Below are 26,635 nucleotides of genomic sequence, written 5' to 3' on the forward strand. Positions count from 1 at the left end.
ACTGCTGTGGTGGAAGAGTGAGAGAAAGAGAGAGAATAAGCAGACTTTTGGATATGGTATCCACTCATATGATGAACAGAAAAGCTCCATAATTATTTTACTTTGCTTTCTAATTCCCATTTATTTTGCAACAAGACATGATGCAAGCCTCTTCTCTTATTTAAAGATTATGAAACAAGTAGCAGAACCCATGTCTCAAACCTCCCATATTCAAGCTGCAATGATTCAGCAATAGGGCTCCTGATAAAACAAAGAACAGCAATTCCTCCATTGCGCATTTTTGGATCCCATCCGACTCCTGTGACTGCAATTGCTTCAAACCGTTTTTAATATTGATTTTAAATGGTTGTAAGCCACCCTAGGACCTAAAGGTGAAGGGCAGGTAATAGATTGAAATAACAGTATTATTAATAATAGTAGTAGCTTCCCCCCAAGGATCTTGGGAACTGTAGTTTATCCCTCACAAAGCTATAACTCCCAGCAGCACAGGTAACAAACTAAGCTCTCAGGATTTTTTGGTGTGTGGGGAGTAATGTGCTTTCAATGTATGGGGTGTGCTCAGTCTGAAGCTGGCAAAATCTGGGTGAATCCTGCCATTTTCCTACATCTTCCTCAGGAGTTCCCACACAAGGTAGCTTTCTCCAGGAGGACAAAGCTTGCAAATCTGAGCCAGCAAGTGCAAAATAAAGCGTCACAGAACTGTGAGTTCTATGGAGAGTACAAATTCCTTAGCTCATTCTGGCCCCTCAGGGTGGGAATGGTAAATAGGTGGAGAATGGAGGTTAGTCCAGCTTTACTGCTTGCACTACTATAAATTGGAAACTGCTACCACATGTTAGAAAATTATTTATTTACTGTTGAGCAAGAAGCCTCTGAAATCATCGGTCTAATGTAATTAGTTTAGATTACAGATCTGTGCCTTGAGTACGGACTCTTGACTATCTCAGCTTTCCAGTGCCCACCCACTTGATTCCCAAATGACTATGCAGCTCTTTCTTTGTTGCTTACGCAAGCCACAGCAGCAGAACATCGAAGCATGATGGCTTTGTTTGCATTAGGACTGGGTTGGCTTAACAAGGATGTGAAATTTGCCCTCTGTTATCGGAACTGTGCCACGGGTATGTTGTACATCCTTAGCACTAAAGTCCATTTAGTCATGGGGTCTGTACCACGGATGGGTGAGATGGTTGGTGTGATCGCAGGGTTGGGAGTTTTCACAGTGATAGAATCTGTGACAATACCAGGTTGCCCAATACTTGTCTTTGAGAAGGTACAACACATTCCTCCTGCTGCTTCTTGTTGGACATGATATAGATATAGATATAGATATAGATATAGATATAGATATAGATATAGATATAGATATAGATATAGATATAGATATAGATATAGATATAGATATAGATATATGCAGTGTGCAGAAGTATATAGTCTGATAAGGCTGGTGGTTGAAAGAATAAAAAGCCTACTCCTGGCAAAACATCCATCATGTCATGAGTTTAAAGAAAAGGGTCCCAACACTAGGTCACACAAAGAAAACTGACTGGAGAAGGAATAAAAGGAAATAAAAGCTTGAGAACACAACATGCAAGACAACACTTCTGACCATTCAGACATGTCTTGACTTGCTCATTTTTCTAAGAGGGCAGGGGAGAATTTGTGTTGTTTCCCTTCCTTCTGATAGTTTCTGGGAAACACTTTTATTTTTCTTTAATTGTCTTTTCATGTGCCACATAGCAGCCATCCCCGTTGGCACACAATCCATCTTGCAGTGGTGCCTTGCTTATGTCACACAGTGCTCCTAAATCGATAGCCTGCCTCTTTAAAATTCCTACAGTACAGCTGAGAACCAGAAAGAATCCCCAGTGGGAATACTAGGAAATTGGAGATTATTTCACAAGCAGAGGTTCCCAAGGTCTGGCCCCAGGAGAACATTCTGGTTTAACAAGGAGGAGTTAATTGTACCATTTTTATGTATGTGAAAACTGCGACTTAATGAGGAGTCTTTTGCTTAAGGGGAGGGGGGAATTCAGATTTCTTTTGATTGAATCATAAACAGCTCCCTCAGTACTTAAGGCAATCAAGTTCAAGCTCAAATGAGTCCTCCATTTTATCACTGGGATTTCAAAGCGTTGTTCATAGCATCCTTCCAGGCAATGCCTTATCTCAGCAGCTCTTGCAAAGGAAAGAGCTCCAACCTTAACTGTTCATTGCATACAGTTATGAGGTTGAGGGTGGAGTGGGGGAGAGAGAAGACTTTCCCATACTCTCCTTCAAGTCCTATCTTGACAAAACAACATGTTTTCCTAGCCAGGGGCGCTGCTGTGCTCCCACTTCCAGCCACATAGCTCCAGCTGTTCTCTAACAAATACAGCCGCAACACACTTCTTTCCTTCTGCAGCACCCTAATAAACCAAGAGTAAATTACCGAGTGACCTACTTACTGGGGTTGTTTAAATAATCCTCAACGTGGCACTGTAATTTGATGTTTTCCACTGAAGGACAGAGGGATTTCACATGAAAACATAAGCTTGCCACAAAAAAGCTGGGAATTAAAGCTAATAATAATAATAATAATAATAATAATAATAATAATAATGGTGGGAATGGGCATAACATAGCTGCTTGGGTGTTTTGATAAAGAAATAAAAGTTATAGTGTTTTGTTTTTGTTTTAAAGGCAGTGATCGGTTGGTGTATCATGTGGTGTGATTCCATTATCGAGTCCAATAAAGAAAATTGATTTGCAAGATTAATATCGAATCATTACTTTTGCATCATCTCTTTGTGACACCATCATTTTTATGGGAGGCCTTTTATTTTCTTGCATTTGCTTCTACTCGTCTCAAATTGCAATGTGATACACACACCGTACATTTAAAGCACATTACTCCCCCCCCCCGCCCCTCAGAGAATACTGAGAGCTTAGTTTTTACAGGTGCTGGAAGTTATAGTTTTGTGAGGGATAAACTACGGTTTGCTGAGTATTCAGGAGTAACACAAAAGCTGTGGAGACTAGAGAAGTGAATGATCCCTAGAAACTGGCAGTTCTGCTGCCTCAAGGCCATAGCATGTGGCAACTTATCTTCCTTAGTCTGCTGTGGCTTTCGACTTCCCGTCCTGTTCAGCTAAAAATCCGATTGTTCCTTTGTAGCTGTGGCTGTGCCTGCCCCACACCTAACGTCTTATGGTGCCCTCATGGGCCAAACTGGGAGCTGTGGCAAGCCCCCCACCCCACCCCCAGTCCCATAGAAACCTCTTGATTTTAATTCAGCTGAGGATATGTCTAACTGTCTTTGGTTGTCTTTTCTGTCATTTTTATTTATTACATTTATTAGATGCTCCACAACCAAGGCTCTCTGGGTGACAAAACTATATAAAATCACAAATCCAATAAAACGCCAGCCAAATAATAGCACAAAAATCATGAAAACAATAAAAAAGTACATTAGAGCAGAGATGAAAATGATTTCGGCCACAGCTGTGTAGTCTAATAACAGGCCAGTGTGTATGTCTGGCTGGATTCCTCTCTGCCTGTCCCGACTGCCCAGTCTTACCTGGCCTCTAACTCTTCTCCCAACCTCCAGCTTCTCTCCACCTTGGTTGCCCCGAGCTAGCGACTGTGTCTCTGTATGTGTTGTGATTCCTACATGGCCATGGTAATTGACTGAATCCTCATGAATTCTGACAGAAGGGGTGGCCTTGACCCAGTTCTGATGCCAGCCTGGGGTATGCACCTGCGTGCTTGCCACACGACAAAAGCATTATCCAGTCTTTCATTCAACAAGCAAGCCAATGCATTTCTTACAGGTTTTGCTTTTCTGCTGTGCCATTAAAAACTTCAACCTGTGCCTTTTCACCAAGGGATTACAGTTCAATAACAGTGCAAAGTATAGCGCAGAGCTCAGTTTTCGTTTCCTTTTTATTGCCTGATCCCTAGATGGCTGCATATTGTGCAGTGCTCTAGTCAGGGTGTGGCCCTAGTAAGCAGGATACAAAGCTGGACGTATGCTGAGTGGAGGCCTATTTGCGGTCTGGCAACGGATGCAAGTCAGTCCCTTGACTAAGCAAATAATGCCTCCCAACTTAGTGCTGGCACACTTCCACCAGTTAGTGTAATGTGTTTTCTAGGCAGGGCTGCCCATCACCGTCATCAGCTCCTTCCACTCCCACTTCTGTACTATGAATATCCAAATCATACACAAAGGAAAGCTATGTCTGTGCTCATAGTCGCTACTATTTTAGTAATAAAAACATGCAGCTGTTACCAACTGTACACTGTCCAAACAACAGTTCTTGGTGTGTTGCACTTTCCCAGCACTATATATCCACTAGATTTTGTACCTGGGAAAATGCACATCCTCTGATATATTGAGATCATCAAACAAGATGGTTGTTTCCACGTCAGAGAACTTCACTGGAGCTGCAGGTGACTTCCCACCCACCCCACATCTGCGTTGCTCTCTTGGTAAAAGATGGCCGTTTGGGGCAGGTCTGCAAGCCGCAGCTGCAGAGTCAAGAGACGGAAAAGGAAAAGGAAAGTGTAGCAACCAATACCACTTGCACAGTCTGAAATCACAGTTTTGAATAAACTTGGTGAGCTCATTGAAGCCTTTACTATGGTTGCTGAGATTTGATCTTTGTGTCAGATGTTCCATCTTCCCATCAACAACTGGGAGTTTCACAACACACAACCAGCCCAGGGGTGGTTTTGCAGCAGAACTGATTTGCTAATGAAACTGAGAATATCTTCAAAAGAGGATGCCCCATGGAGCAGTGGTTTGGATAGGCCTTTCTCTGTGGCAGCACCCTGGTTGTGGAACTTTTCCCCTTTGGAAGTGTAGTTGTTCTCTCACAGTCATGACCTTGAGACATCAACTGAATATATATTTTGTTGCCCAGGCTTTTGAGATGTGAATGTTGATACAGAACTGAAGCAGCTCTGGATTTTCTAGTTTTACATGTCGAGGGCTTTAGCACTGCATGCTTAGATTTTTAACATTTCTATATGCATTGTATTTTGTTCTGTTGTATGACCCCCTGGGCTCACACAGGAAGAAAGGCAGTGTAAAAAATAAAAGCAAGCAAGTTGCATCTGCATGGTGAAATGTTACACAATCCCCTTGCCTAGCCCAATGCTTGTGGCATTAAAAAAACCTTTTATAACAGATTTCATTTCAATGAAACACTCAGCATTTCTTTACTCTTCCAGCGCATGTGTGCTCTGCTGTACATCCAGAGCCATCTCCTTGCATGTGAGGAAGTAGATTCGAGTCCATAAATGTTTGTGCTGCAATAAATATGTTAGTCTTTAAGGTGCTACATCTCTTCCTTATTAAAGCTATCCCTTTGGGACTTTTTGTTCTTTTATTTTATTTAGTTATTTGAAGGTTGTACACTTCAGCTCCCCCAGTACTGGAGCACAGATATATCCTGAATATTTCTGAGAAGCAGAAAACAGCCACACAGCCATCCCCACTGCAAGATTGTACCACACCCCTTTAACTGCACAATGACTTCATCTCGTAGTGTTGCCTTTTGATAGGGACATCCGGAACTAGAATACATTCTGGGTAAGCTGTATAAAATGCTTCAAGGAAACTTACCACGATTCCAACAGGAAATGGTTGTGACAGTAGAAATCACACACACACACAACGACCGTTGTGCAACAGCCTCATGCTGTCTGTTGTGACATAAGTCTGTCAACTATTTTAAAAATGCTTAGTTAACCATTACCTTTATAGTGAATTAACCCTGAAATCCTACACACATCTACTCAGAAGGACGTGGGCACAGGGTTGCAGCCTAATTCAATTAAATTTAAATAACTCTGCACATTACCTAAACTCTGCACATTACCTAAACCTATATTGTAGGTGTGTTTCTGGAATACTGAAGAAGGTGAAAGGTAACTTACACAATCTACCTCTCACTATTGGAAGGAAAAGCAACTTTTAATGTATTTGCTTTTATTATGGGAACCAAAAGAGTCTCACAATTGGCAATTGTGCCTTTAACTCTTTGGTGATTAAAAAAAATCAGTGATAACTTTTGTTTATTAATTTACCATTTAGAATGATTGCAGGCTGAAACACTAGCCATAATATAGTACATTCTTTCTAGGTAAAGGACAGCGCCCAAGGTGCCTCTATAAGGCACATAACACATAACACACCATATCTAATGCCACCAGTCCAATTACAGTAACACAAGCAGAAAGAAGGTAATAGAAGCTGTGCATTAGTCTATATGGGCTTGACACACTGGTATTAAGAACCTAAACATGTTATACAGAGAACCTTGTGTTTGCTCTGATCTAATCACATGAGTGCAGCAGCCAAGTGATTTAATTTTGCAGTCAGAAGAAAGTAAGTAGTGTTTTCTACCTGAAGACAAGTTTGTTTTTAAACAACAGTCCTCTAGCTGTTGGCTGCAGGATGCAGACAGAACTTGTCGGCTAGGGAGGTCTATTTTTGTTTTGTTTTTAAGGATGCTGTTGACATTTTTTCTGTTCGTGAAAAAGTAGGTAAAACTGGCAGCCCCACCGTAGACCGATGACAGGGCGACAAGCCATAACCAGAAGCAGACTTTTCCTTGCATTTCTTGTGTTTTACAGAAACATCTTTAAATTTAAGCATCAGTTCTGAGCTTTACAAAATAAGAGAGTGGGAGGCTGTCACTTCCCATAGAGACTGTAGTCTAAATGCGAAAAGGGTTGTAAGAAAGCAAAGGTAAAAAGCGACAAGAACAGGATGTGGAACAGTATGGCTCTGTGATAAGTTATACTATTTCCTTTTGGAGAACCTCAGTTAACATGTGTTGTTTCTACATCTCAGATTCAACTGAAACCTTCCTTATCTCACATACGGGAATTTTCTTAACACTCAGACTAACCAGTGATCCTATAATATGTATTTTTTTTAAAAAAAATACTCCCCTCTAGTATATGGCATGGCTTACTTGTTTGAGCAATCAATACGTATTTTACTAATCTCATTTTTCAGACATACTAACCATTCTAATTCTTGTACTTACCATTCTAAATCAAAGGTGGGCAAATGGGTGAGATTCTGTGTTGAAATTCCTCCCAATGGCTGTAAACATTTCATTGTTTGTAGCTACAAAAGAATAAAAATATAGCTTGTTTTTTTTAAAAAAGCACAGAGGGAGTGGGACTATGTACAGCACCCTCACCCACAATATCCCCACTGGCTCCACCCCTTACCACTTGCTTTTGAAGAATTCCTGAATGCGGCTACTGAATACAGCCTATCAGTGAAACCCTTCTGTGTTACAAGAATTCATATCATGTTCTGGTCCAATGACAGATCCCACGGAGAAAGCAGTGAGGCTGGTCAAAGGTTGCCAGATCATAGATAACTCCAGAACCTCCAAGTGTCTCTATTTTCCAGGGACGTCCCTGGTTTAAAGAAGCCATCCAGTTTCTGATTTGATACTGGAATTCCTGGCTTTTCCTTAGGATATCCTTATTTTCATGGGAGAAATGTTGGAGGGTATGGAGTTATCCAACCCTCAAGCCGTCTGAAGGTAATTCTGTATAGGGAAGTTTTGTTAATGTTTAATGTTTTATTTTGTTTTTATATATGTTGGAAGCTGCCCAGAGTGTTGGGGCAACCCCAGTAATATGTGTGGGTTATAGTAAAATTATCATTATGGAACGGGACGTCCCTATTTCCATCAGAAAAATGTTGGAGGGTATGTAACTCTGAGTGAGCAACTTGCTCCATCCAAGGTTGGGAACTGACTGAGGCCTTTTAAGGCCTTATCTCCAGGCTCCCACCCACCCACCCACTTGTAGAGAACTTCAGGACCTTAAAGAGCCAGCTCTCTGGCCTGAAGGCAGGCACTCCTGCTACATTCCATTGCCTTCTGGTGGGCTTCCACTAGACTGATGAGTGGTGGGAGGCATTTGGTTCCTTGGGCTTAGGGCAGTGATGGCCAGACTTGGTCCTCTAGCTGTTTTGGGACTACAACTCCCATCATCCCTAGCTAACAGGACCAGTGGTTAGGGATTATGGGAATTGTAGTCCCATAACAGCTGGAGGGCCAAGTTTGGCCATCACTGGCTTAGGGGAAAATGCCCATGTGGGTCTGGGCTCTGGTCCTATAGGCTGGGGTGGTCTGGGAGGTTCCTCTGGGTGCTTCTGTCCAACAGCCTAAGACACAATGGTCTCTTATCTTCAGCAGTCAGTTCTGAGCTCTGAATCTGATCCAGCACCTCATCTGGTGTTCCTGCAGCTTCTGACTCCGTGTTACCAGATAACTGGTAAATTCAGGGCTCATGACAATTCATCTCTGAGGAGGAGAGTGCATATGTATGTGTGAGTAACTTGCCTCACTCCATTCTCTCCTGCTCCTATGCATAGCATTATTTTCCAAGCATTTCTTCTCTTTTCTTCCGGAGATGACATCATAGGCCATGGCAAGGTGCCTGCTGGGATTTTTCATGGACAAGAAACTTCTTCTGCACAGGGAAGGAATTTTAAAACAATCAAAATCCGAGGAAGTGGAATTAGGAAGGTCCTAGCCTACATCTAAATTAATCAGGATATCCTCCCCATGAAAGGTCACAGGCTCTAGTGTTTTCCTCATGAGTTACTCTGAAAACATTTCTGCAGACTTGATGTTCCAAGCTCCCAAAGGAAACTGCAAAAACTAACTGTGGTCCAGCTCTGATGTAATAGTTAGGGCAAACAAGATGTTTCCTGGTCTGGTTCCTCTGGGTGCATTGAAGCAAAAGGAATGGCTGATCCATTCAAGAAGACCACCTCACTGCTATATAGAGATGGATGAATGGATGAATACTCCCGTGGCTGTCCTCAGGCTGACCTAGAAATGATCTCTCAAGAGTGGAAACAAATTGGCTCATATCCCAATCGAATGCAAGGAGCTTGAAAAATGAAAAGGCACTGTCTGCTCCAGACTGGAACCATTTTAGGTTTAGGGAATGTAGGTTTGCACAATTAAAGTGGATTAAAGCACCCTGGTGCAGCAAATCCACTTGCTGATTTTTTAAAATTTATTTTTTTAAAAAAAAAATGTGGGTTTTTTTGCGATTAGGATGACAGGATGATATATGACTTCTGCACACACAATTCAGGATGAAATCAAGATGAATGCTCATTGTTGTATAACTTCCACACCAGCAAATCAGAGGGAAAGCAGGTGTCATACGTATAACCTCCCTGTAAGTTCTGTGCAAGCAAATTGGAATGAATGTGCAATAAACAGCTCATCTGGAGAAGTCCACAAGCTCTCTGCTGCTGATGCTTTGTCAATAAGTAAAGGAAAGGGGGTGGTTGGCAAGCAAGTCTTCCAATGTCATCACTTCTTTCATGCAGTCATTTCCTTGCCACTTTTTCATTATGAGACACTGGCTGCTACACCAGGGGGTCTGTCTCCTGCTTCAGTGAAGGGAAATGTACACTGCTTTTCATTTCCGTTTGAGTTTCTTGTCACATCAGCCCACACAGGCTGATAAGAGACATATGAACCATGGTTTGGGCGTGTCCACATCTGAGCATTATTTAGCTATTAATCCGCTCCCTCCACATTCAGATTCGATCGAAGTAGCCCACACCCACACGTATTTGTATATGAGAATCAACTTCACTTTCCCCCTAGCAGACAAGAAGTTTCAAGGAAAGGAGGCAGGGCTATCCTTTCGTTCCTCACCAGAGAGAAAGCTATGGGTAGTATCAACAAGGAGAGACTAGGATGTGTTGAGCAATTTTCTGTTTACATTCCTGGTCTCGGGCAGTTACCTGAATCCTCAATGTGTGTGTCTGGGGGCCCCTGTGTATCCTCAACAGTACAGATGGGCAGACTTTTGGTCCAATTAAACACCCCATGAATTTTCCTTAAGAGAATGCTTGCCAGCAACATTATTTCCTTTCCAGTGAAATAGATGGGCTTTCCGTGCATCTTTGTGGCTGTCTGGCTGAAAGGGAAAGAGAACTTGGTGGCAGAATAATGGGTGAGGAGGGAGTGGAGGATGTGGATTTGCTATGGATGCCTGAGAGCTTTTACATTTCAAAACAACATTTTTCTGAACTGAGCCCTCATCACAAACAATATCTAAGTCAAAGGTATTAAGTTCGTGTATTTAGCAACTTGCAAATTGGAGAGTAACTTGAAGGAAGCAAGAAAAGGGTAGATTAATCAGTGTTTCCCAACCTTGGGCCTCCAGCTGTTTTTGAACTACAATTCCCATCATCCCTGAGCACTGGTCTTGCTAGCTAGGGATGATGGGAGTTGTAGTCCAAAAACAGCTGGAGGCCCAAGGTTGGGAAACACTGGATTAGTGTACTGAGTGGTTTCTACAGTTTAATTTGTTATCAATGGAAAGACTAACAATGCTTAGAGTCATTCTCTCTCTTTTTAATCAAAGCATCTGGAAAGAAAAACTATAATCACCATGTGTCATAGGTGCATTAACTATGTGCACTGGAAGCTAGAGGCGTGTGTGCCAGGTGAGGGGCACCAGCCGAGGGGGCATAAAATCTCACCAGAGTCATACCTTGGCTCCCTCGCACCTTTGGCAAAGAGTTGTATTGGTGGCGCTCCAGTCCCTTGTGTCCTTGGCAATCACAGCTCTCTTCATCTTTCTTTTGTGATTTTTGAGCCCCACTGGGCCTGGGCCCTTGGAGGGGGCCAACTTAACCAACCCGTAGGCATGCCCTGACAATAACTCTAAGCAGAGGCACCAGCTTGAGTAAAATAGGGGGGGCAGGTAAGCTCTGCCCTGCATAATCAATCACACACCATTTAAATGGCAATGCCCATCAACTTTGTGAGGTCCCAGCCCTCTCAAGTATTTTATTGGGGAAGCCAAAGAGAGCCAGTGTGGTGTAGTGGTTAAGAGTGGTAGACTCGTAATCTGGTGAACTGGGTTTGATTCCCCACTCCTCCACATGCAGCTGCTGGGTGACCTTGGGCTAGTCACACTTCTCTGAAGTCTCTCAGCCCCACTCACCTCACAGTGTTTGTTGTGGGGGAGGAAGGGAAAGGAGAATGTTAGCCACTTTGAGACTCCTTCGGGTAGTGATAAAGCGGGATATCAAATCCAAACTCTTCTTCTAGGCATTGGCTCCTATGAGTCTAAGGAAGGTAGAGGGGTTGAGCCCTCAGAAGGCTGCCAAGATGGTCTTCAATAGCCAGTTCAAAATACACAATTTCTTGTATGCTTAAAACCACTTTTAAACCTCAGATTTTTATTTTGATTGGGATTTTTTTTTTTTGCCAAACACAGTTACCCCCATGCTACATTTGTAAAATATATAAATAAAAAATAGGTCAACATGCAAACAGCAACAATAACCCAACAATAACAATAAAAGTAGAGCAGTTAGATCATTTCACACTCTGAACTTATGCCTCCATTCCCTTCAGATGGTAATGCCCACCTCTCTCTTTTTAGATGGTAATATGTATTATATCAATTACTTCAAAATGTGGTAAGCTAATGTGGCCTTATTTGGGGTTTCATGGTCATTCTCCTGAGTGGGGCGCTGGATTTCTGTCCAGAGTCCTGTCCTGACTAGGCTGGGAAACAGAAATTGCATCCTCACTTTGGGCTTTCAGGCATCTCTTCAAGACGTTATTTAAAAATTTCTTGAGTAGCCAGTCATTTTAATTACTGTTTTGGTGAGAAGTTTGGGTGTGGCTGCCAAGTTGCATTGCTTGTCTCTGTGGTGTCATAGCATTAGCCACAAGGTGGCTGTGATGTCTTTGCAACCACACTTCAAGCTGCACAAATGGTCACAACGAGCCCATTAACTGGCAGAGGGGGAATGGCATTTCCCCCACCATTTTGTATATTTCTGTTGGGTAATTGCAATTTCCATGCAGCAGAAGTTCTTCCTTGAGAGAATATGTCTCCCTTTTTCCATGACAGCTGAGTAACATCACACTTTATATCATGCAAAATTACAATAGTTTGGGAATGCGAACGTTTTGTTTAGCTAGTTTCTACCCGAATGTTCACTTAGGAATGCTGTAATTTAAACTCAGACAGAAAGAAAGCCATCTTGTCCAGAAACCCAAATCAAATGTGCACAAAAGCCAAACACTCTGAATACAATTTTAATACCAAGTACCAAAAAACAGCCAAAAATGGAACCTGCGATTGTGGTAAAAATGTAACAACAGATGGGTGAACAATTGGCAACTCGCTGCTTAATAGTTCCCCAAATCCTGCCACCGGAGGGGAGCTGTCTAACCCTGCTTAATGGTAAGACTGACTCTGACATAGTACTGATCTAAACTCCTTGTAGCTAAGTCCAACTAAAATATTTACCTCTCTGTCCCTCCACCCCACCCCCGTCTCTAAATTATAATGGAAACAGTGGTTCCAAACTGTTTCTTTGCCCCCTCCCCCTAGCTAAAGAGTGTCACCTCCCCCAAAGCTGGAGAAAGCCTTCCAGCCTTCAAGGAACATTACTGTTCTTTTGTTAAACTCCCTGGCTGGTTGCCCATTGACAGTAATGTAAACAGTCTAAACTCATAACAGTGCTCAGGCCGATTCTGCTTAGCTTATATGATATTGAATCAGAAGACTTGAGCCAATGGAAGTGTGGCTGTAGGCCAGGAACGAGTTACAGAAAGGCAGCCTGTCAGATCTGACTCTTGTGGACACCAGTTTCTTTTTTTCCATAGCTGGCATTTAGATACTAGTAAGCTGGAGGGGATACAGAACTGACACAGCAGATCTAGTACTTAGGTTGCAGTGAAATATTTCACATGCATTCAAGATCTCCATTGTCTACAGGGAAGGAGAATAATGACGCAATACTCTCTTTTTTCTAAACAGCTAACAGTTTCAATGTGGTTCATAGGGAGCTGTTTTACAAACAAACCACTGACACGTGTTTTTTTTAAAAAAACCTGTTCACAGAATGAGCGAGAGCATGTTACTCCATTCACAAAGGTGAAAACGTAATTTATTCCAGTTTTACTTTCCCATGCTCTGATTTTCTACATTGCTTTGAGCAACTGTAATTGGGGGGAAATGTTTAGTTATGACCAGTTTCCAGGGCAGCTCCATAAAGACTAGCTTAGAAAAGCAAAGGGGTGACAAATTAACAAAACAGAGTATAATTAGGAAAGCAAGGATTTAAATGCTTATATGCTTCAAATGTTATACAGTATAAGAAATCTAATATACTATGATTGAAACTGGAGGAGCATCTACTTCCCCTTGGAATCATACCTGCTAGTTTTCTCAGGCCCTCTCTCCATACAAGACAGCATTGTTTCTGATGTGATTGAGTATTGTTCTGTTTCTGAATGCCCTATCAGCTGCTTAGTATTTGTATCTGCTCCAGGACGGGTTTAGGTTATGAACTGCACATTTAGCATTCCACGATGCGGTTTGTTCTCTTTAATTCTTACTTTGTGGGCCTCTACTGACACGTCACATGCATGTAAATTTCGCATTTTCTGTATGGGATGCATAAATTCATCTGGTGGAGAAAAAGTGCATTTCTATGTTTTGAAAATGACCATCTTTTTTACCCCTTAGCTACCTTAAGATTACATTACTTCCAGTTGCTATGAGGAGACAGTAAAAGGAAAACTAGCTGAAGTACCTCTCAGCAGAGGAGATAAGCTATCTGGCCCAGGCACCTGGCCTCAGAGCCTAACTCCCACACCAGTAGCTCCATCCATAGGGGCCATGTATAAGGCACAGAGCTGGTATCAACTTTGCCTGCAATCAATTTCTTCATGCTACAGGAATGAGTCTGAGGTGTTGACAACAATGAAATGTTTCCTTGCATGGACCAGTTTATCCAGTCACTTCCCAGTACTGCTGCTGCAGTGGCTATTGCCCTGATTGGTAGAAAGAGCCCTTCTTCTTCTTCTTCTTCTTCTTCTTCTTCTTCTTCTTCTTCTTCTTCTTCTTCTTCTTCTTCATATGTATTCATAGTGTAGTGTAACCACGAGGGGTCAGGAAGCCACTGCAAAATGGGAACAATATAAGGTTGTCATGAAGAAGGGAAGGGAGGAAAGGGAGGAAGATGGTAAAATATTTGGAATGTGATAATGATCTCTCAGCTAGGATTTTGACTTGATGAATTACTGGACTGTTCGAATATAGCATGTATTACGTATCCAGTTATGACTGAGCAAAGGAGATGCTCAATGACTAGAATTATACCATTTTCCTAAGGCATTACCTAAAGCAAGGCAGACATAGCAGTGAATATCAAGCAAGAAATCCATTGGCCTATGACTTCATAGGTCAACACTGGGGTACATCAGAGGCTTCATTTTAACACCAATGCAGTCTGACTCCCTCTGAAACTGTACAGCATACTGTACTGTATGTGTGTGTATGTGAGCAGATGTGTATGATCGCACATACATTGAATGGATCAGTTTAAAAAGAGTCAGAGATAACAAGGGAAGTATCTGTATTGCTTATTAGCTAGACAGCCCCCACACTTCTGCCAGAAACAATGCAGCATCCAAATGATTTGTGACAGTTCAACCATAGCCAATAATTACTGCAAGCAGTTGCCTGACAGAGGACTAAAGGGCGATGGAGGGATTGCACCTGTAGGAAGTGTTGTGATTAATTACCTTCAGTTTAGCTAGCATCAGTCCAGACTCCTTACACACAGTGGGGAAGGAAAGCACAATTTCAATCTAGTTATTTTGGCTATTCTGGCAACAAAACAGCTTCAATGTGTTTCACTAGGTAAGAACACAGTGTAAGCGGAAATTATTTCCTCCTTTGTTTTAGCCATCGTCATGTAGAGTGGTTAGTACGTTTCCGAGCACAATTCAAAGTGTTGGTGCCAACCTTTAATGCCCTAATCGGCCTCGGTCCAGTATACCTGAAGGAGCGTCTCCACCCCCATCGTTCTGCCCGGACACTGAGGTCCAGTGCTGGGGGCCTTCTGGTGGTTCCCCCGCTGCAAGAAGCCAAGTTACAGGGAACCAGGCAGAGGGCCTTCTCGGTAGTGGCACCCGCCCTGTGGAATGCCCTCCCACCAGATGTCAAAGAGAACAACAACTACCAGACTTTTAGAAGACATCTGAAGGCAGCCCTGTTTAGGGAAGCTTTTAATGTTTGATGCATTACTGTATTTTAATTTTTTGTTGGAAGCCGCCCAGAGTGGCTGGGGAGGCCCAGTCAGATGGGTAAAGGTAAAGGTAAAGGTACCCCTGCCCGTACGGGCCAGTCTTGACAGACTCTAGGGTTGTGCGCCCATCTCACTCAAGAGGCCGGGGGCCAGTGCTGTCCGGAGACACTTCCGGGTCACGTGGCCAGCGTGACAAGCTGCATCTGGCGAGCCAGAGCCGCACACGGAAACGCCGTTTACCTTCCCGCTAGTAAGCGGTCCCTATTTATCTACTTGCACCCGGGAGTGCTTTCGAACTGCTAGGTTGGCAGGCGCTGGGACCGAACAACGGGAGCGCACTCCGCCGCGGGGATTCGAACCGCGGACCTTTCGATCAGCAAGACCTAGGTGCTGAGGCTTTTACCCACAGCGCCACCCGCGTCCCTGTCAGATGGGTAGGGTATAAATAAATAAATTATTATTATTATTATTATCATTATTATTATTATTATTATTATATTAGAGGACCAGACTAGGACTTAGGAAACCAGAGTTCAAACCCTCAATTAGCCAGAAAACCTGGGTCAATCACACTCTTTCAGCCTATCCTACTTCATTTTATTGTTGTTAGCCGCCCTGAGCCCAGCTTCGGCTGCGGAGGGCGGGATATAAATAAAAAATTATTATTATTTATTATTATTATAATTTATTATAGGGTTGTTGTGAAGATAGAACACAGGGAAATGAATAACCTCTTCAGCTCCATGGAGTAAAAGTGGGATATAACTCTATTAAATATCCTAGTCATGTGGTTCATTTGTAGTCGTCAGTTCTTCTCTGATGCTCAGAACAGCTAACAACAATAATATAAACAGAAAAATAAGAGAATGATAAGAATTAAAAGAAAAACAGCAAGATATATTGCTTGTGGGCTTCTCACACACATTTGGAATTGGACACTGCGAAAGAAAAACCTGGACTAAACAAACCTTTGAGCTGATCTAACTAGGCGTCTCTTCTATTATGTACTCAAGACAGCACTGTCATGGAAATGACTTCTCACCTGCTCTTCACTCAAGCTCTGTCTTGATGGCAGCAGATGTACTGAAGAAACACAACCAATTCTTTACATTTCTTAAATGTCCTTGGAAGCTATATTGCCTGAAACGCCATCTGGGATTGTATCTTTGAATACAGCTGTGAGCGCCAACAAAGGAGGACGCATCCATGTACTGAACATATTGTTATGAGCTGAGGGAGGAGTAAGATGTACAGTGTGTCTGAGCCCCCTTCTAATTCCTGGATCCAGCATAGATTCAATTCCTGGAATAGCCAGGCTAGCTTCCTGGTGAGGTAATAGCCTAAATATGGGCCATTAAAGTAACCAAGGAAGTGGCCCTGTGCAGATGGGAGTTAGAAAGACAAAAGGGCAGAGTTGGGAGTTGCAAGGCTGCAGGCTGAGCAGCTGGGAAACAGAAGCATGCTTGATTTCTGATGGAATCCAAGGCTGTGGCTATGGGAGAAGCAAGACTTTCTTTGGGTGTTAATGTTGTGACCCCCCCCCCCTTATTGTAGGCTTAGGCTGTATATATGTGTAAATAAACCATATATCATAAAGACATCACCGTCTGCACTGTCCCTCATTCTGAGGAAACTAAACCCCAGATAAGCACCTGGAACCCCTGGAATCTTATACCATTCAGAGATTGGGGTGGTGTGCATGCTATAATCATTCTGCCATGATAACAGCTGGATGGCTAAACTACAGAATGGTGCAATGATATAATTCACAAGCATGTAACTGAACACAAATGGCACAGGGACAACAGCTTGAGGAGCACTCACTTTAATGTCTAGATTCAGTAATATTTCACTGATAATTTTTGAATATATATAGTTGTTCACTCTGATCTAAGGGCCTTTATAAATCTACCTAACTGAGTGTTTCTTTTGCATGAACACATCTGATTTTTACACTCCTGCAAATCCATCTTTTCCTCTGTAGCAGAGTAAGAACTGACAAGGGACCAAAAATAATTGCAGACCCATCCAGCAAAGACTCTGTGTAGCAGAGACAGAGGCCTGGGGCTCCTCTGCCGTAATTAAGAGGCACATGCAATATGCTGTTTTAATTGCTGCATGCACTAAAAGTATAGTGGAAAGGGGAGTGGGGCTGGAGCCAGTATTCTGTGTTTATTGCAACACCCAGGCTGGGAACAGCTTGCATGCCATCCTCCCAGCACACTTGATTCTATCTCTCATCAGCATGATTAAGCATAAGTAATGTCAAGCTGTTCAGTGCCGAGGCAAAATAAAATAAATAGAGACATATTATAGGAGGACACTGCCAAAACATTTTTCCATATATTTTCCGCTTAGGGTGTTCTCAGTTAAAATATGTACATATATAGGCCATCTTTTCCATCCATGGCTGTTGACAGACTGTCGGCATGTGGTTAAATTTCACATCAGACTTGACTAATATTTATCTACCCCATAAAAGGCGCTCAGAGGGCAACACCAGGTCTTTCAGCAGTGAGGTGGACCTGCAGCTGGACACCTCCATTTCTCTGACTGGGCTTTTCATTCTGAAGCATGATTTTGGGTCATTCCACTTTGGGAAGATTTCGTACTGGTGGGCTGATTTTCACAGACGTTCAGTGGCAGCAGCTTCATACTTGGTCAGGTGAATCTAGTGGAGCACAAATCTCCCAGGCAAACTAGTTTGATATTTGCCATGGTTCAGCTTGCAAAATGAGGAATGGCAGATTCATGATCCTGCCTGAGTGCCCTTTCTCCAAACTGGAGATGTGAAGGTTCTGGTTATGGTAAGAGAAAGACACACAACTAGAGTCCCCCCTCTCCATTCACTATTGCTCACGTCTAAATACTCAGGAGTGTATACATTTTATATTTATAGAAGCATTTCTTTCAACTGTCTGTTCTCTGGGCGATCAGATCGCTCTACTACTCGGCTAATCCTAATCCAAAAGTACATCTATGGCAAAGAGGTCCTGCCCATGTGTCTCTAAGCAGAAAAAAGTGACAGATTGGGCTGCCTAAAAGTCAGCCCTAGTAGGAAAGCTCTTGCTCCATCTGTTGCTAGGAGGCCTGTCCAGAAGAACTACTATAGCAGATAGGGAAGGAGTTAGAGCTGCTTCAGAAACAACCTTATGTGGTAGGATTAGCATATCAGAATCATACACTGAGCTGTTTCCCTGAAGGCCAGATAAGAAACAGGGAGTATTTCCTAATCTGAGGAGCTGTTCATTTGTTTAGCTTAGTATTTTTTTGTGACCTTGCTAGTGAGAGTGAACAAGCAAGCAACAGCGAATCTCTTTCTATAATAAATATCTGTTTTTTCACTTAATCATTTTGCTTTTGCAATGGTGGATGGCTTGTGTATGTGTTGCAACAAACTCTGTAATAAGCATTTCCCTGCATTCATTCATTAAAAGCTGCAGCAGCTGCTGGATGAGGTAGAGCAGGTGACGCAAAGTCTAACAGGGGATATAGCTTGAATGCACAATCATTTTTGTCTGTTGGCTGGAATACTTTTTTCTTTTAATTTAGGGGGGAAATGTTTTGGATAATGAATCGTCAAACTGATATTTGGGAGGAGAAAAACTATACAACTGGAAGCAAGTTTTCATCATGTTTTAAATATGTTTTGTGTTTAGTTTTTTTGCTATGGATGTGTAGGTGTAAACCAGTGGTTTTCAATCAGTGTGCCGTGACACCCTGTGGTGCCTTGAATGATGGTCAGGGGTACTGCGGCGATCACTGGCCTCTGTCCCTCTTTCCTTCCCTCCCTCTGGAGCTGGCCAGGGGGTGCTTCCCAGGCCCCTGTAGGGCAGTGTGAGGAGGCACCTATCCTTGGCGTGGGGGTGAGGAGCTCAGAGACCAGGGACAGCAGCAGCAGCAACAACTGCCTGGACTCCTCCAGGGAGAGAGGAGACAATGGGACCCTATACATGTTTAATGACACACTTTCCTAAGTCAGTGCCATACAAGTCCTGTTATGGTGGTAAGAAAAGGTTTAAAAAATTGCAGCCCTACAAAGTCAAAATGTTAGCAAGCTTCACTGAGTCCTTAGCTGCAGGGCTTTGTGGGGAGAGCCTCGCAGAAACCCTCTAGCAAGTCTAGTTGCTAACAGGGTACCAAACAAGAATCAGAGTGGCATTTTATTCAGATGGTGGAAACAGATTGCTTTCAATCTTAAAAAGTCTATGGAGGCAAATGTAAATTGTGCCTCCTGAAGCCGTTTGCAGCATTATGTACTGCATGATTCCATGCAGCTTTCGTGTGGGTATTTAACTCTTGTCGCTACATATTAGTCCCATCCAAGCACTTGTGAGACAGAGAGGTTGCTCAAACTCAAAATAAAGGAAAAAGAGAATTGGTGGCAATAAATCCAGCAGAGCTCATCAGAGCTTAGCTCTGGAAACTGTTCTCCCATACAAATGCTTAGCCCTGTAACAGGTAAAGTAATGAGAATGTGCCTTGGAGCATGAGTTGCCTTTCCCTTGTCATTGAGAATCACAGTCACCAGCACCACCTGCTCAGGAATTATGGGTAACGGCTTTCAGAACAGCATAGGGCCTGATTTCCAGACAGGCCTGAGGCCTGGCACCTCTCATTTGGAAAATTAAACTCTGAAACTAACCCAGAAACATCTGGTTCTCCTCTTAGACCTCCTCAGACCTAGCTGTAATTTTTGGAGAAAGTACATGTTGCAAGATCTGCTCATGGAGCATAATCAAGTGCCCAAGACAGGCTCACATGGTCCACAATTTTATACAACCAACATGAATTGGCAACCACATACTTTCCTTCCCTACAAGTCCACTGCAACAGCATTCACACTGAATAGCCCGGGGGGGGGGGGTGAGCCTAGTGTCTTTGGTGCCAGGTCTCAGATCTCCTCACTTTTTAAAGACCTAGGCCACATTCACCTCATACATTTAAAGCAATCACTGGAACTCTGGGAACTTTAGGAAGGGAATAGTGGTCTCCTAACAACTCTCAGCACTCTTAACTAACTACAGCTCCCATAATTCTTTGGGGAAACCACGACTGGCTAAAGTGGTACCATGGTGCATCAGATGTATGCTGTGAGTGTAGCCTTACTGTTGTTTTTATTTACTTTGCTTATAGAGAAGCTGGGCAGCTACCTGCCATCTTAATATGCCCAGAGGCATCTGTTCAGATAAGTGAGCATATGCAAATTTTATGCAAATCTGTGCCATGATTCCTGTGCTTCAAATCCTGTAAGTGCTTAGCAATGCCCTTGGCTGGAACTGAGGCTGACCAATCTCCCCACTGTTGTGTTGGTGAAAATAATTCCAAACTTTGATTAATGGGGAGCAGAGATGGTGTGGGGTGATGATGAACATGTGAGGGGAGCTGTGTTGGAAGGAGCAGCTGCTGCACACATCTGCAGTGCTAATCCACTGCCCCCTCCCATTGTGACCCTCCTTGTGTATTTCAGTGTGTGTCTGAATATTCCTTATCTTAGTCCTTAGAAGAGAAAGTGTTGGGTAGAGCGTCCTTTCCATTAATGTACAGATAGAAACACAGGAATATGCCTTATATTGAGCCAGACCACCAGTCCACCGAGTCAGTATTGTCTACAGCAGGCACCCCCAAACTCGGCCCTCCAGCTGTTTTGGGACTACAATTCCCATCATCCCTGACCACTGGTCCTGTTAGCTAGGGATGATGGGAGTTGTAGTCCCAAAACAGCTGGAGGGCCAAGTTTGGGGATGCTTGGTCGACTTTACAGTGACTAACAGTGGCTCTCTGGGGTTTGAGGCAGAAGTCTCTCCCAGCTTCATCTGGAGATACCAAGGATTGGGACCTTCTGCATGCAAAGTAGATGCTCTGCCACTGAGCTATGACCTTTCCCCCATACAGATGCTATAGTATAGACATTAGCTAATCAAGCGGAATTATTTTGGGAGCAGAATCAGGATTTTAAAAGGACTCTTCTGTGCACACTAGAACAGTCTGAGGATGTTTTCAAAAGCATTAGGTACCACTTAGAACACATTCATGTTTTACTGTGATGAGCCACAGTAGCTGGAAAACAGGAAGTACTTCATTAAAGAGGAATTTTCATGTTGCAAGGGCTTAAAGCTACCGTTCTTTAAATCCTTGCAAATGTAATGTTATGACTTGGGGGTGGGGGTGGGGAGAGTAGGCTGTATGCCAAGACCCTTCTTATTCTTGGCTCCAGCAAGGGTTAACATCTAAGGAAGGATTCAAATTGTCAGAACAGCCAGGCAAGCTTCTTGATAATGGCCCTCTGAATATGGGTTGTTAAAGTAACAAAGGAAGTGGCTTTGTGCCATATGGCAAATGGGTGGGCCGCCCTCCCTCAACTCACAGGTAGTTAGTTAGAAAAGACAACAGCCAGAGCTGAGGTGTGTGTATGTGTAAGCGAGAAGCTGGAGGAAGAAGCAGGCTGAAGCCTGTGAGTTATAGGCATGCCTGATTTCTGCTTGAATCCAAGTCTGTGGCTATGGGAGAAGCAATACCTCCAGGTATAGGGTGGTGTATAAATTGAATTAATAATAATAATAAGAAGAATCAGAATAAGAATACTCACGGGGTGTTAATGCTGTGACCCCCCTCCATTGTAGGCTCAGGTTGTATATATGTGTAAATAAACTGTATATCATAAAGACACCACAGTCTCCACTATTCTTCATTTCAAAGGAGCCATGAACCCTGGTAAGCACCTGGAACCTCACACTGCTCAGAGATTGGGGTGGTGTGCAGCAGTAAAAAAGGGCTAGTGCACAGAACCCTCTTTTTGCCTATTCTAAATGCTTTCCGATCAGAATGAGGACGACTTCCAAAATATGTGGTTTGTGAGTGAATGATCAGTGCACTTTGAAGAAGGAATGTCAATCATCAACAAAGCTACTGTTGGAGGAAACTCTATTCAGTCAGAAACCCATAATACTTAGCTCACAGCAAGCTTCACGGAAAACAATGAAACTTCTGAGTAGACATGTACAATATTGCACTGCTTGAATTGCCTTCTCAGCTATCAGTATGTAAAAAAGCAAGCAGGTGTGAAATCTTACAGGACAAGCAGAACCTGCTTTTCTAGCCATGTTTTCCCAAGTCATACCTAATTGCATTTTTGCATTACAGCGAATGTTCATTCATACAAGTTTTTTTGAAAATGTGGTAGTGCTAAGGGTTGGTCCAAGAATAAACTTGCCCCACAGAAGTCTTGATCGTGCTTTCTTTAAACCTTGCTAGAACTTTGAAGAATGATTCTGTGACTCCTAGAGTGCTGTCTTTTCTTTGAACTTTGGATTACAAGAGGACCTTATTCCTGTTTCTGAAGAAACAGCTACTCAGAATGAGGAGCAAGACTCAGACACGCTGGTTGGCAAGAGGGGGAAAAAAAGATTGCCTCATATTTCTTGAAAGGAATTGTAGCTGCGACAGTGGTTCAGCGGGTGTTTTTTTATACTGACTTGATTAAATCTGAAGATGCCATTTGATCTAGGAGAGAGGTTATTTAAAATGGGCCTGTGGAACTCATTGCTATGGTTACAACCATGACTGAGTGTGTATCCTTTTCTTGTTATGCCTTGTTTGTTTATAAGTCTCATAATTGCAGTTGTCATGTTTCCAGCAAAACTATCCTGTTTGCTTGTTGTGGGACACCAAATTCAGATGGTTGTTTGAAAGGAGGCCATGTGACAGAAAGAATGAGTAGAGGAATGGTTGACAGTACCAAAGTGAAAAGAGTGCAGCAGCTATGAGATGCAGAGAGAAAGAGGGAATGAGATGAGAGTTGTGAATGTAAGCACACATAAAAGAATCAGCGAATTATAAAACTGTAGAGCTGGAAGGGACTGTGAAGTTCATCTAGTCCAACCCCTTGCAATGCAGAAATCTCAACTAGATCATACAGGACAGATGGCCATCCAACCTCTGCTTAGAAACCTCCAAGAAAGGCCTCCATATAACATGGGGGAAAGCCTTAGGGGTCACAATCGCAGATCATAGATGGCAATCAATTTGGCACAATCCCTGCATTCATTCTGTCTCTCATCTCATTCCCTCTTTCTCTCTCTGCCTCTCATAGCTGTGTTATGATCTGGGTGGATTCTGAGGTAAATATCTCACTTCACTTGCCTTGTGTATGTGCAGTGCTTTTTTTCTGGGGGGACACAGGGGTACGCATACCCCTAAACATTTTGTGAATCTTTGTACTTTTGTCCATTTACTGTATCTCTCCCCCCCCCCAATTTGCACTATAAAATGGTGGCTTTCTTGAGTCAAAATGAGAGTACCCCTAGACATTTTTTAAAGAAAAAAAGCACTGTGTATGTGTACTTGATTAAAAAAATAAAGGGAACTGTACTACTCTCTATAAGTTGGTAGGCAGTGGTAGCATGTATTTTAAGGGAACTCTGGACACAGCAGAGTAGCTGATGGGCTGATCAAGTGACTGTCTGGGAACAGGCCTTTGTGGAAGACCCAGGGAGCATCCCATGTGCCAGCAAAATGAAAATGTCTTTGTAAGCTCATTTGAATATTTAGGCCAAGCCAGAGCTCTTAGTTGAGAGCAGCTCATGCTTGCACAGTCAGCATCTGAGACCTAGATCTCACATGGCTGTAAGCAGTGCACAGGCTGAATTGGCATGGCTACAATGCTACATTATGATTTTGTGACATCATTATGCTGTCATATTGAGTATTTGAGCCACATTTGGCTGGGATCACGTGACTAGGAAGAAGCTGAGTAAGAGAGGATTCCAAGTGTGTTTCTGTCCCACATGCTACTTTCATTGTAAAAATGTTTGCTCATTAAGATTAAACACAGCCCTAATCTGCATCTTCTGAAACAAATGAGTAACAACTGTCTGGTTTTTTAGAACAAAGATCATATGAAAAGGCTGTACAGATGAACAAGCTTGGGTCATGGGCATAGCCAGGGAGGCAGCTGCCCCCCTGCGATCAAGTAAATACCATAAATAAAAATACTTTACGCTGGAACTAGTCTGTGACCGAAATAATAAAATTCATTGAGAGCCAGTGTGGTGTAGTGGTTAAGAGCGGTAGCCTCGTAATCTGGGGAACCGGGTTCGCGTCTCCGCTCCTCCACATGCAGCTGCTGGGTGACCTTGGGCCAGTCACACTTCTCTGAAGTCTCTCAGCCCCACTCACCTCACAGAGTGTTTGTTGTGGGGGAGGAAGGGAAAGGAGAATGTTAGCCGCTTTGAGACTCCTTAAAGGGAGTGAAAGGCGGGATATCAAATCCAAAACTCTTTTCTCTTCTTCTCTTCATTCATTCAAATACTTTACTCACTGACCAATTGCATCACAGATAACTCGGTTCTGCTCCCCCTAACATAAAGCCTCCCCCCCTCCCTAAAATCATGGCTTGGGTGCCTTAGCCAGGGTTAGACAGCAGGGAATAAAGCTGCCTTGACTCATTCCCAAATTGTTATGTCAGTTTTCTTTTTTACAAAATGTCTTTGGCTAGGTTTAATGCTTCCTGCTGTTTTGCAGTACCTCTCAGTGTATGGTGGGAAATGAACCTTTGATGTGTGCAAACTACTGGGGTGCACTTGGTTGCTTTCTTCCATACCAGGGGCAGTACCCATGAACCCCATGTGCTGTATCCAAAACAATAAGAGGAGGCTGCTGCCTGGTGCCTTTGTGCCCTGCTTGAACACTTCCTCCTTAGAGGCATCTGACTGGCCAATAGTTGGAAACAGAATATTGGACTACAAGGACTTTTAATCCAATCCTCTTCTTAGGTTTGTTTCCGCCACCAGCCTGCCTCTTGGTTGAATGCCCTCCTTTCTGATCCTGACCAGATAAACAAGTTTGTTTTTATGCATGCAGTCTGCTGTCTTCCTGCTTCAGTCATGTTGACGAGGCAGACACTCTGTGCTATTTTTGGACTCTTGTGGCATTTCTGGTTTGGACCCAGCCTATGGCAAGTGATGCCTTTTGGCCTTGCATTTCCTACGGCCACATCATGCCGCTGTTATATCATGCTGTGGTTTCATTTCAATTAAAAGGCTTGTTGCATTGTGGAACAGGAAGAGGGCAGGGACCTCTCTCCCTCTCTCTCTCTCATCACCGCCATCACTAACATATGCAAATGATTTGTTTCAGCACACAGTGTGCAACATTGATCATGGCTGGGGGAGGGGGGGAGGTCTGTTATCTCTGATTCCTCACAGAATCTGAAACGCCAGTCCCCATGTAAATATGTAAACATGCACGAGCACTTAGGAAATCTGTGAAGACTACTTATCCTTTGATAATTGTTCCACCTTGGAAATAATTGTCTCCGAAAGACGGTTTGTGCTTTTCTAGGTGCTCATCACTAGAGGAAGCCAAATCCTACTCATGTCTTATTTCTCCTCCTCCTATTTCTTCTTTGGCTCCTGGTTCTCTCCCCGACCAGAGAGAACCACACAGCTCCTTTCTCCATGAGCTCTCCCCTCTCTCCCTGCTTTTTATATGCTCCTTTCCAGCCAAGCCTGCTTCCTACACCCCCGTTATTTATACTCACTTTGTCCTCAAAACCTGGGTTTGCGTCTAGACACGGTGGGCCACACTATGTTTTGTGTTACGGAGGGGAAATTGAACTATGGCACTGGGGAAAACAAGTCAAGCCTTTCTCATGCACAAAGATCTGACCCAATGCCATATCTGTTAAGTTGAGGGCGAACATATCAGACGACACAGCGATTCTTCAAACAGCTCTTGTTTATTCAGAGGCCAGAACAGAACTGAACTGAAGGGCTCAGTCAGCCTGCTTATATAGAGCTCCAGAACAACGTAACTGTAGCAACTTTCTAAAACTATCCAATCACTGAATGTCACTTTCAATCCTTCATTTGCATACAAACTATCCAATCACTGAACGTCACTTTCAATACTTCATTTGCATAACTATCTACAGTATCCCCCTGCTGGCCCAGGGTGAGAACTTCAGTACATAACAATATCTGCCACTCGAGTCGGCCCCTTTCTGCTGACTCACGGCTAAACCACTTACTTTGCAAATGTCCAGCTACCAAGCCTTGTTGCCCAGTGGCAAAAATGCACTCCATTGGGTCTCTGCAAGGCCACATGATCAAAAATGATGCCAGGGTTCCGAATCCCTCAGCCCCCAACTCCTTGCACCTTGCGCTGCATGGCCCTCTTCATATTCTTCCATGTGCAATTGATTCGTGTGGGCTCAATAACACCTCTCCAGCTCTGCCTTTCTAGAAGCTTTGAGCACAGGACGGTGGTGCGCTGTGTGCAGAGCCTCAAGATCCTCCCCTTTCTGGATAAGTGGTGATGGTTATGCCTGCATAGATGGTGACTGAAGCCAGACAGTTTGTGAAGGAGCGTTCCACTTGAATCTCCCCACCCTTTGGTATCATTTGCCTTTGCCTTTTTCCGACTGAGGGAGAAGCAAAGTAAATAGAGCAACGCGTCTCCATTTAGGATGTGTTCCCTGTATTTCTTACTCAGGTGAACTTACTCAGGGCAGCGGGGTCCTCA

The 26,635-nt window shown here is 43.3% G+C and overlaps 1 long non-coding RNA gene across 2 annotated transcripts in view; it reads right to left on the reverse strand.

Moving 5' to 3' along the window:
* Window positions 1–12,091: 12,091 nt before the first annotated feature.
* Window positions 12,092–26,635, reverse strand: part of LOC114599937 (uncharacterized) — a 30,467-nt gene continuing 15,923 nt past the window's right edge. For both annotated transcript variants that reach the window (XR_003707389.2, XR_003707390.2), the window contains exon 3: window positions 12,092–13,981. This is a non-coding gene — a long non-coding RNA (uncharacterized LOC114599937). The remainder of the gene's footprint in view (window positions 13,982–26,635) is intronic.

The sequence above is a fragment of the Podarcis muralis genome, chromosome 1 (genome assembly GCF_964188315.1).
Source record: "Podarcis muralis chromosome 1, rPodMur119.hap1.1, whole genome shotgun sequence".
Taxonomy (NCBI): Eukaryota; Metazoa; Chordata; class Lepidosauria; order Squamata; family Lacertidae; genus Podarcis; species Podarcis muralis.